Source organism: Silurus aristotelis, assembly GCF_946808225.1.
Source record: "Silurus aristotelis genome assembly, chromosome: 25".
Classification (NCBI taxonomy): Eukaryota; Metazoa; Chordata; class Actinopteri; order Siluriformes; family Siluridae; genus Silurus; species Silurus aristotelis.
The window spans coordinates 7,098,399-7,106,948 of record NC_139598.1 but is presented as its reverse complement, the minus strand read 5'-3'; positions in this window follow the sequence as shown (position 1 = coordinate 7,106,948).

Sequence of the window (8,550 nt, the reverse complement as noted above, 5' to 3'; positions counted from 1 at the left end):
GGACTCCTCAATTCTGTGTGTGTGTGTGTACATGCACACACACACACACACAAACACACACACACACACACACACACACACACACACACACACACACACACACACACACACACACACTCACAGTTTGCTACACACACTTTTATACACACACTGAATAGCTAAAGCACAATTCATGATGTATCTATTTTATTTCTCCCAAGCAATGCAAAGAAATATTCTTATATGTATTAACTAATAGTCATAGAAAAATTAACAGTGCACTAACCAAAAAAATATTAAACAAATCATATTTATATTTGAAATTCTTAATAGTATTTGATTACTTGTGACTTTTTTTAACCTCATCGTATCCCATTTGCAGTGTTCGAAATAATATGTTTCTTAGTGTATATTAAATACTGTATTATAAGTACAAACTTATGATGTGTCCAAAAGTATAAAACCTTGAACCACCTTCTTTCTCTCGTGACACTCACATTTTAAATGTTAAGATTTATTTTATTTTATGTATACATATTAAATATATACATTTATAATTTTTATTTTATCTTAGTAAATGTTTACTAAGTAAATTATTATTTTTGATTTGTGCCTGCAGTGAAGTTTATTTGTTTATTATAATGATTCAAATAGATGAATTAATTGTATATATAATGTTGTTTTAGTTTGTTGATTCAATTATTAAACTAGAAACTATTTTTTTGGTATTTTTGTAATGGAAGTTTTGACTGTACTGCATTACTACTGTACTACTACTACTACTACTACTACTACTACTACTAATAATAATAATAATAATAATAATAATAATAATAATACATGTATACTGGTATAATGTAATGGTTTAGAGTGGGAGTCTCGCTGGACCTTAAAATGCCTAAATAATTAATGAGAGTTATACTACTAGTTACTATACGGCCCATAATAAACACACACACACACACACACACACACACACACACACACACACACACACACACACACACACACACACACACACACACACACACACGAACCTTATTAACCAGTGCAGATTTTTGGAGTGTTTTAGATTCAGATTCGTGAAAGTTTTCACACACACACACACACACAAACACACACACAAATGCAGACAGACCGACGCACAAATACACACACACACACACACACAAATGCAGACAGACAGACGCACAAATACACACACACACACACACACACACACACACACACACACACACACAAATGCAGACAGACAGACGCACAAATACACACACACACACACACACACACACACACACACACACACACACACACACACACACACACACACACACACACACACACACGAACCTTATTAACCAGTGCAGATTTTTGGAGTGTTTTAGATTCAGATTCGTGAAAGTTTTGTTCTCTCTCTCTCACACACACACACACACACACACACACACACACACACACACACACACACACACACACACACACACACAAATGCAGACAGACAGACGCACAAATACACACACACACACACACACACACAAACGCAAAAAAGGCAGACAGACAGACGCACGCGAATTACGTTATAACTAAAGAGAATTCCAATAGTCGTGTCTGTAATAAATGAGCTCCACATGTCTGATTAGCATTAAATGAAAAGATTTGTGGAAAATACACATTTTGGGCGCTCACTGAAAAACAAGTCGGTCTATTTTTACCCAGGGTTCCACACGATATTTCACATTCTTATATCCTGTCACATTTTTCACTTTTCCTGTAATTCATCAATTACATCATGTCATCAATTATAGTCTCTTTAATTAAGTTTCCCCATCTATTTCCGTGCAGGCTTCCATTTTATTTATTTCTTTATTTTAATCAAACATTATTATTATGATTATGATTATTATAATTATAATAATAATAATTATTATTATTATTATTATTATTAATAATGTTAAAAGCTGAACGTTTATATTATTTTTTACAATATTTAAAATACGCTGTTCAGCTCATTTCTCTTGCAAAAAGCTGGTATTTACGACTAAAGAAAGAAACCTGGATAAAATGTTGAAACAATATATTTTTTATATGTATTCACTTGTTTCCATTTTTATTTTATTTTATTTATTTTTATTTTTATTTTTTTATAATCATTTATTTATTTTATAATAGACATTTATTCAGTCGCAAATAAAACATGTTGATTTTCAGCACATCGCTGCAGCAGGGAAAAGCAGCAGAGGCCCGACAGCAGAGAGAAAGAGAGAAAGAGAGAGAGAGAGAGAGAGAGAGAGAGAGAGAGAGAGAGAGAAATTGACGGTGGAGGTAGAGGAGGAGGATCAGGGCTTTGTAGCTCTCCTGCGCGTGTGTGTGTGTGTGTGTGTGTGTGTGTGTGTGTGTGTGTGTGTGTGTGTGTGTGTGTGTGTGTGAGAGAGAGCAGAAACAGGCCTGAGTATAAAGAGAAGGAGAGAGCTAGACAGAGGAGAAAACAAGCCTGAGTGCATGCATGAGTTTCTGCTTTGTTCACAGTTAAATTTATGATCTACATACAAAAAAATCCATAAAATCTGTCTCACAGTTACTGTTGATTTTAATTACGAAAATACTCCAATGTATTCAAGACAGTTTTATCTGAACAACGCTGGTCAATGGCAAGTAAAATGTACGCGCGCGCGCGCGCACACACACACACACACACACACACACACACTCCAAATGTTCGCACTGCAGCGGTTTGCAGAATCGCATATAAGAAAACTTTAAGATGCCCAGCTATGATCCTCTCATTAACCTAGTAACTGGCAATAATATATTATGAATATTATACTATGACATTTTAATGAGTAACTATGAGCTTGTGACTTTATTCAAATACAAAATAACGTGGTGAATAAATTTTTTAATAAAAAACATTATTAAAACACGTGCGCGCTCGCACACACAAACACACACCTACAAATACTATTCGTTTTTTTTCCCAATCACGTTAAACGATTAAAAAAAATATGAAAGGAAAAGAACGTGATTATTGTATAGTGATTATAGAACATCTTCTTCTCGAGGTCCCTCTGTTTTGTTATGGTAATTTATCTAATTAAGAATAATTACCAAGGAAAAACATTCATTTATAAATGGCCGATTGTACACTATGGAATCATGTTTGTGCTTTTGGATAAATACTCTTGCTTTTGCCTGAAACTCCCAACAAGGGCAACTTAAATTCACATAAAGCTAAAAAGCTGTGGTCATCAGTTATTAATAAACTGCATAAAGATCTAAAGTGTTATGGATTTAATACAATTAATGCAAATCCAACATTATAAACAAGGACAGTGTTTATATGAATAATGAGTTTTCTATCAATGTAAACAATCTGACAGAATACTTTTCTGCATTATTATAATGAATCATGGTAAACAAAACGTTCATGTGTAACAGCCCAATGTGTAGCCATTTGTGAAATGGTGGAACAGCCTTGTTTGCTTCTCCTGCCATAATTTACTAGGCCACTGTCAAACCATTGGATATCATTTATCCAGAGAAAAGAGATGCACTCAATACCCCCATTGAATTTTGTAGTATTATTTGTAATATTGGCTTGGCATTGAGTGTTGTAGTAAAAATGATGTAGATAGAAGAAGAAAAAAGAGCAGCAGGATTAAGATTTATATCCAAAGCGAAGGTAATGCAAAATGATGGTGGTGGTGTTTTCATCCATGGTCTTAAAAACATTGCCTGTAATGTAAATGTACACAAATGCTGAACTGTCTCGCATAACATCCAAGATTTTTTAGTATCATTTTAATAGTAATCAATTTAGAGGGTATCGTTTTTATTCCCAAACTTACAAAACTATTCCAATTACATGAAAACGTTTTTCTTTAGAAATTGGGGCAGTCATTTTTGTAATATTGTTTAGTGTAAAAATATTTCATATGGATTTAATATTAATAAAAGTGAGTGGAGTAAGAATGTGAGGTGTTTTTTTATTGAAAGTGGTTTAGGATTGTTGAAGCATTTAGAGCCATGGATTATCCTTCTAAAAGTCTAAAAGTCTAAAAGCTTTCTTTCTGATATTTTGATGTATTTTTTACTTAACTAAAATGCTTAAATAAGAGTGTTTTAGCCTAGATTATACTATTTGAAATTGAAATTTGGCCAAAAAAAAATTTAGATCACATATAGCAAAAAAAATGTGCATTAAAATGTTTTTTAATGTTTTAAAATTTTCTGTCATTCCGTAAAGAGATTTGACAGCTTCCGTGGTGATTTTGGTTCAGGCACACAGATGGACAGATTTGGTCCTAAGCTGGTTATGGTGGCCTTTGGAGGCCTGACGAAGGCCCATTAATGATGGAGGCGAGTACAGCTGGAAACAAGGGGGCTGGGAGTGAAGAGCGAGTGTGTTCAATCACCCGAGATGAATAAGGAATGAATACGGGCCAGGAGAGGGGAGAGAGCAAGAGATAAAGAGAGAGGGAGAATATGGGAAAAAGAGAGGGACAGCAAGTGAGAGAAAAGGGAAACAGGACAAGCTAAAGAGACAGCGATCAGCAGACAGAAAGTGAGGGGACTGAGGAGAAAGAGGATGAGCGGAGGGTGGCAATGGAGTGTTTAAACAGCCATGCTGTGATTGACAGGTCTGATAACATGGAGGGGGGAAGGGAGATCTCAGTCTCGGGTTTGGATTGGAAAGCGAGCTATTAATTACCAAAGCAGAAGCAGATGTAACAGAAATTTTGTCCTCTGTGGATACGGGACAGCTGGAAATCATCAAAATGGAGAAGAGAAGGAGGAGAAATGTAGGTGCGTGAGTGTAAAGAAGAAGAAAGCAAGAAGCAAGGGAAAAGCAAGACGAGGTGGTCCACAGGAAGGCTGACAACTTGTTTCTCCTATTAAAGTAAAATTGAATAATTTGATTTGGATCAGGTCATCCGGACAGGAAGAATGTAGTCGGTGTAATAAAAAGGATCTGGTGAGGACTATATGGAAGAGGAAGCATTAAAAAAAAAAAAAAGCAAAAGAATGTGGAAGGAAGAGTGAGTCAGCATGTTAGCAGACGAGCGCAGGGACAGATGGAAGAGCAGACAGGAAGGAAATCTGAATAGAAAACAGCAAATATATTTTTAAATATGTGAGAGGGTGTCTCCTTGCATCTTGCTTCTATGTACAAGATCGATTGTAAGTTTTTTACTAACAAATGAATGTGTAAATTTGCAGCCATTTTCTTATGTGAAACTGTTTTCCTTTTGCCGTCTTTAATATCAAACAGCAAAGTGATATAATTTTCTAAAATTTGGGAATCAGCTAGTTAGAAATAACCTGATTAGCATTAAATTAGCAGTACTATGGTAGTGGCTAGGGATAGACAGACAGATTGACCTATCTATACTTGCAATATGGGTGTTGTATTTAGAAATTCTACCTGGAATGTTTTTTAACTAAGGAGTATTATACTGACTTACCATGAACAGGAACTTCCTATTCTTCTTCTATTTGCCTTTGTTCTTGGTACAAACAAGCCACTCACTCAGTTGTATATTTTGGGGTGTCAGTCATTCTTTTTGGGAGAGTTCTTTTTCAACATGCAAAAGGGCAAAATGTCAGCATTGTCTTACTGTTTTCAAAACATTAAACAAAAGTAGTGCAGTCCAGTGTATTTTATTTACTCTCAATAATGATGGCTTGAGAATACTGATGATCTTGATCCTAAGGATACTGATCAGTATCAGTATTATTGAGAATGCTGGTCTTGGTATTCCCTAGCTGCTGCCAACTGTGCTCCCTTTCCCTTGATTTCTCTGTGATGAGGGGTTCTTGGGGTCCTGAATGGGTTCTCTAAAACAAAAAGGGGTTAGAGGTTTACAACGCTTTTTTTCAACAAGACAAACTAAATGACCATTCAGTGTAGTTATGCTGCCTTTCAGTACTGTTGGAAATGTCATAATTATGGGTTGAACATTCATGAACACCACCATAATGTCAACAGCACTTAACTACCATTCAGTCTTCTATGCTCCCAAACATTTATACAAAAATAATATTTTTTTCCCGACCCTGCTCATGACCAAACTCCCTCGAACACTCACCACGTCGTAATCACCACCACAGACCTCGTAAACAAACATACCAACTTCCGGGAGGAATTGAAGGCAGCATTAGTAAATGTAGCTGCTTTCCCCCTAAGTTACTACTTATGTTTTTACCCCCCCTGTGTAGAAAGTCTTGCATTCTTGGTAAGAGACTTTAGATGTAATCCAGACATTTCATTCTTCAGCTAATTATCTGTTTAAAAGGGTCAAAGAGCCATCACGGGGTAGAACCCACTCTTCAACCTAACACAGTGGCTACCCAACCTCCTCACACATGGTACACTGAAAGAGGCTTTAGTGTCGAAAACATAGGCCAATCTGGGATCTAGAAGTCCATAAAAAAGCCAAAAGCAATCAATCAGTCTGTTTTCCATAAACTTTCATTAGTAGCTGCATTTTTTTTTTTACCTGTAAATTAAAAAACAACCCGTCTCAGGCAGTGAGGGTGAAAATGAAACAGCTGTTTTCCCCACTCTTGATCACACACACTGTCATTAGTGCACATTGTGTCTCTAAAAGGCAGAGTTGGGGAAAAAAGCACAGGTTACTTTATTACTCTTTTTTTTAGTCATTAATAATCTATGCAATTAAAGTGTTATTTAACAATTAGTTTTGATTGGCTGAGTCCATGGTTGTTCATATGTAGTATGCATAGTCACACTATTATCCACAATAAGAGTTATGTGGAAAACCGTATTCACTTTCATGATTACAACTTCCGACTTAAAATATGAAATCTCCTCATATGACAAAAAGGAACAAGGGAAGCATGTGATCTTTACCCTTTTTTTTTTTTTTTACACATCTATCTATCTGTCTGGATGCACGGAGGAATGTAATGATCTGCTGATATGCTACTAGGAAACTGAAATTGTTTGGGATCTTTTTTCTTTACACAGCAAAAATAAGCATTATTTGTCCATATTGTATCTGAAATGTCAGTTACTCAATATTCATTTCTGTTTCCACACTCCTGCTATGTACATTACTGCCCTGTATCGGTATTTAATACTCACACTGTCTATACTGTCTCACATTGTCTGTATTATCTTGTATAGTCCAAGCCGAATGTATAGTTTTTATTTATGTCTGTACCTTGAGAGTCACTAACAGCTGGAATCAAACTCCTTGTGTGTGTCAACACACTTGGCCAATAAACCCGATTCTGATTCTGATTGTGATGTAATTGTATACTGTAGTATACAACTATATGAGAAGCCCATCATTTCTGAATGATTATCATTATTGATGGGAATATAAATCATTAATTAAAAGTAAAAGAGTAAAAGTATTAAATGAATTAAAATGATTGTGTAGAAGTACGTGTCATCTTTATGATTGCAGCAGCAGTTCTTGTGTAGGTCTACACCATACAGGTGAGATTATAAACAAAGGGGAAGATTTGTATGTGAAAACTGTCTGAGAGAAGTCTGGGGTATATATGGCGATTCGAGGCAATTACAAATAATTGTAGCATTTGTAATAATTAGGTAAAACGTTTTCAAATTTAAATTGGCACAAGTCCCATTATCAGCTTGCTTTGAAGGAATACTTTAAATGACTTCAAAATCACTACCCAGTATTTTATGTGACATGCTTTTCAATGTTCCCAGCATTTGAAAAATCTGCACTCTTCAGCCAATTGAAATAAAATGCGTATTATTCAAGCTTGTGATGCCTGTCAGTGCTTCAATGTGTGGCACAGAGGTTCAGCACAGCGGGTGGGGGGCCATGAGGTCAAAGGTCACTGGTGTGGACAGCATGATGGAGCAAAGCCAGAGAGCATGCAATTTATTTTTTTTTCAAAATGCTGGATTATTCTTTTCAACTGTGGATTTTTTTTTATATGATAAAATGAGTCATGATTTGGCAACCTTTTTAAAGTGGCCACAGCAGATATGTAAGCCTTAGTATCACTAGAGGTGGTTTACACACGTATAACACACACACACACACACACACACACACACACACACACACACAGAAATGATGTTTGCAAAGAATTCACAGAATTAGCAGAGGTCCTGTGTGTCCTACAGAACGAAAGCAATGTAATAAGAAAGACTGATTCAAGTTTATTCACAAACACAAGACATGTTTCTGAAAAATAAAGTGCACATTTCTTACCCAGTTAAGCAAGCAAACTAGTGATTTTGCTAGTTTATTTTTTAGTCTGATTATTTAATTCAGCTCAGCAAGTCTTAATACTTTTAGCCCCTAATAATAATTTGATTTGTTAAATCACCAAGGCACAGTGAAGGTGGAAAGTAAGCATCCTTATGTCCATGTTATTTTGCCTGATGTCTGTGCTTTCCCCCTCATTTTTCATATATATAGATGATGGTTGAATACATTCCCCACTATCCATGCAAGCAAACACCTTATTTGGTGATTACAATATTACATACCTGTCAAAATTGTACCAAGAAATTACAACTGGTGAACTGATGACAGGGTTATGGGTGCCCAAAGCTCACTAATA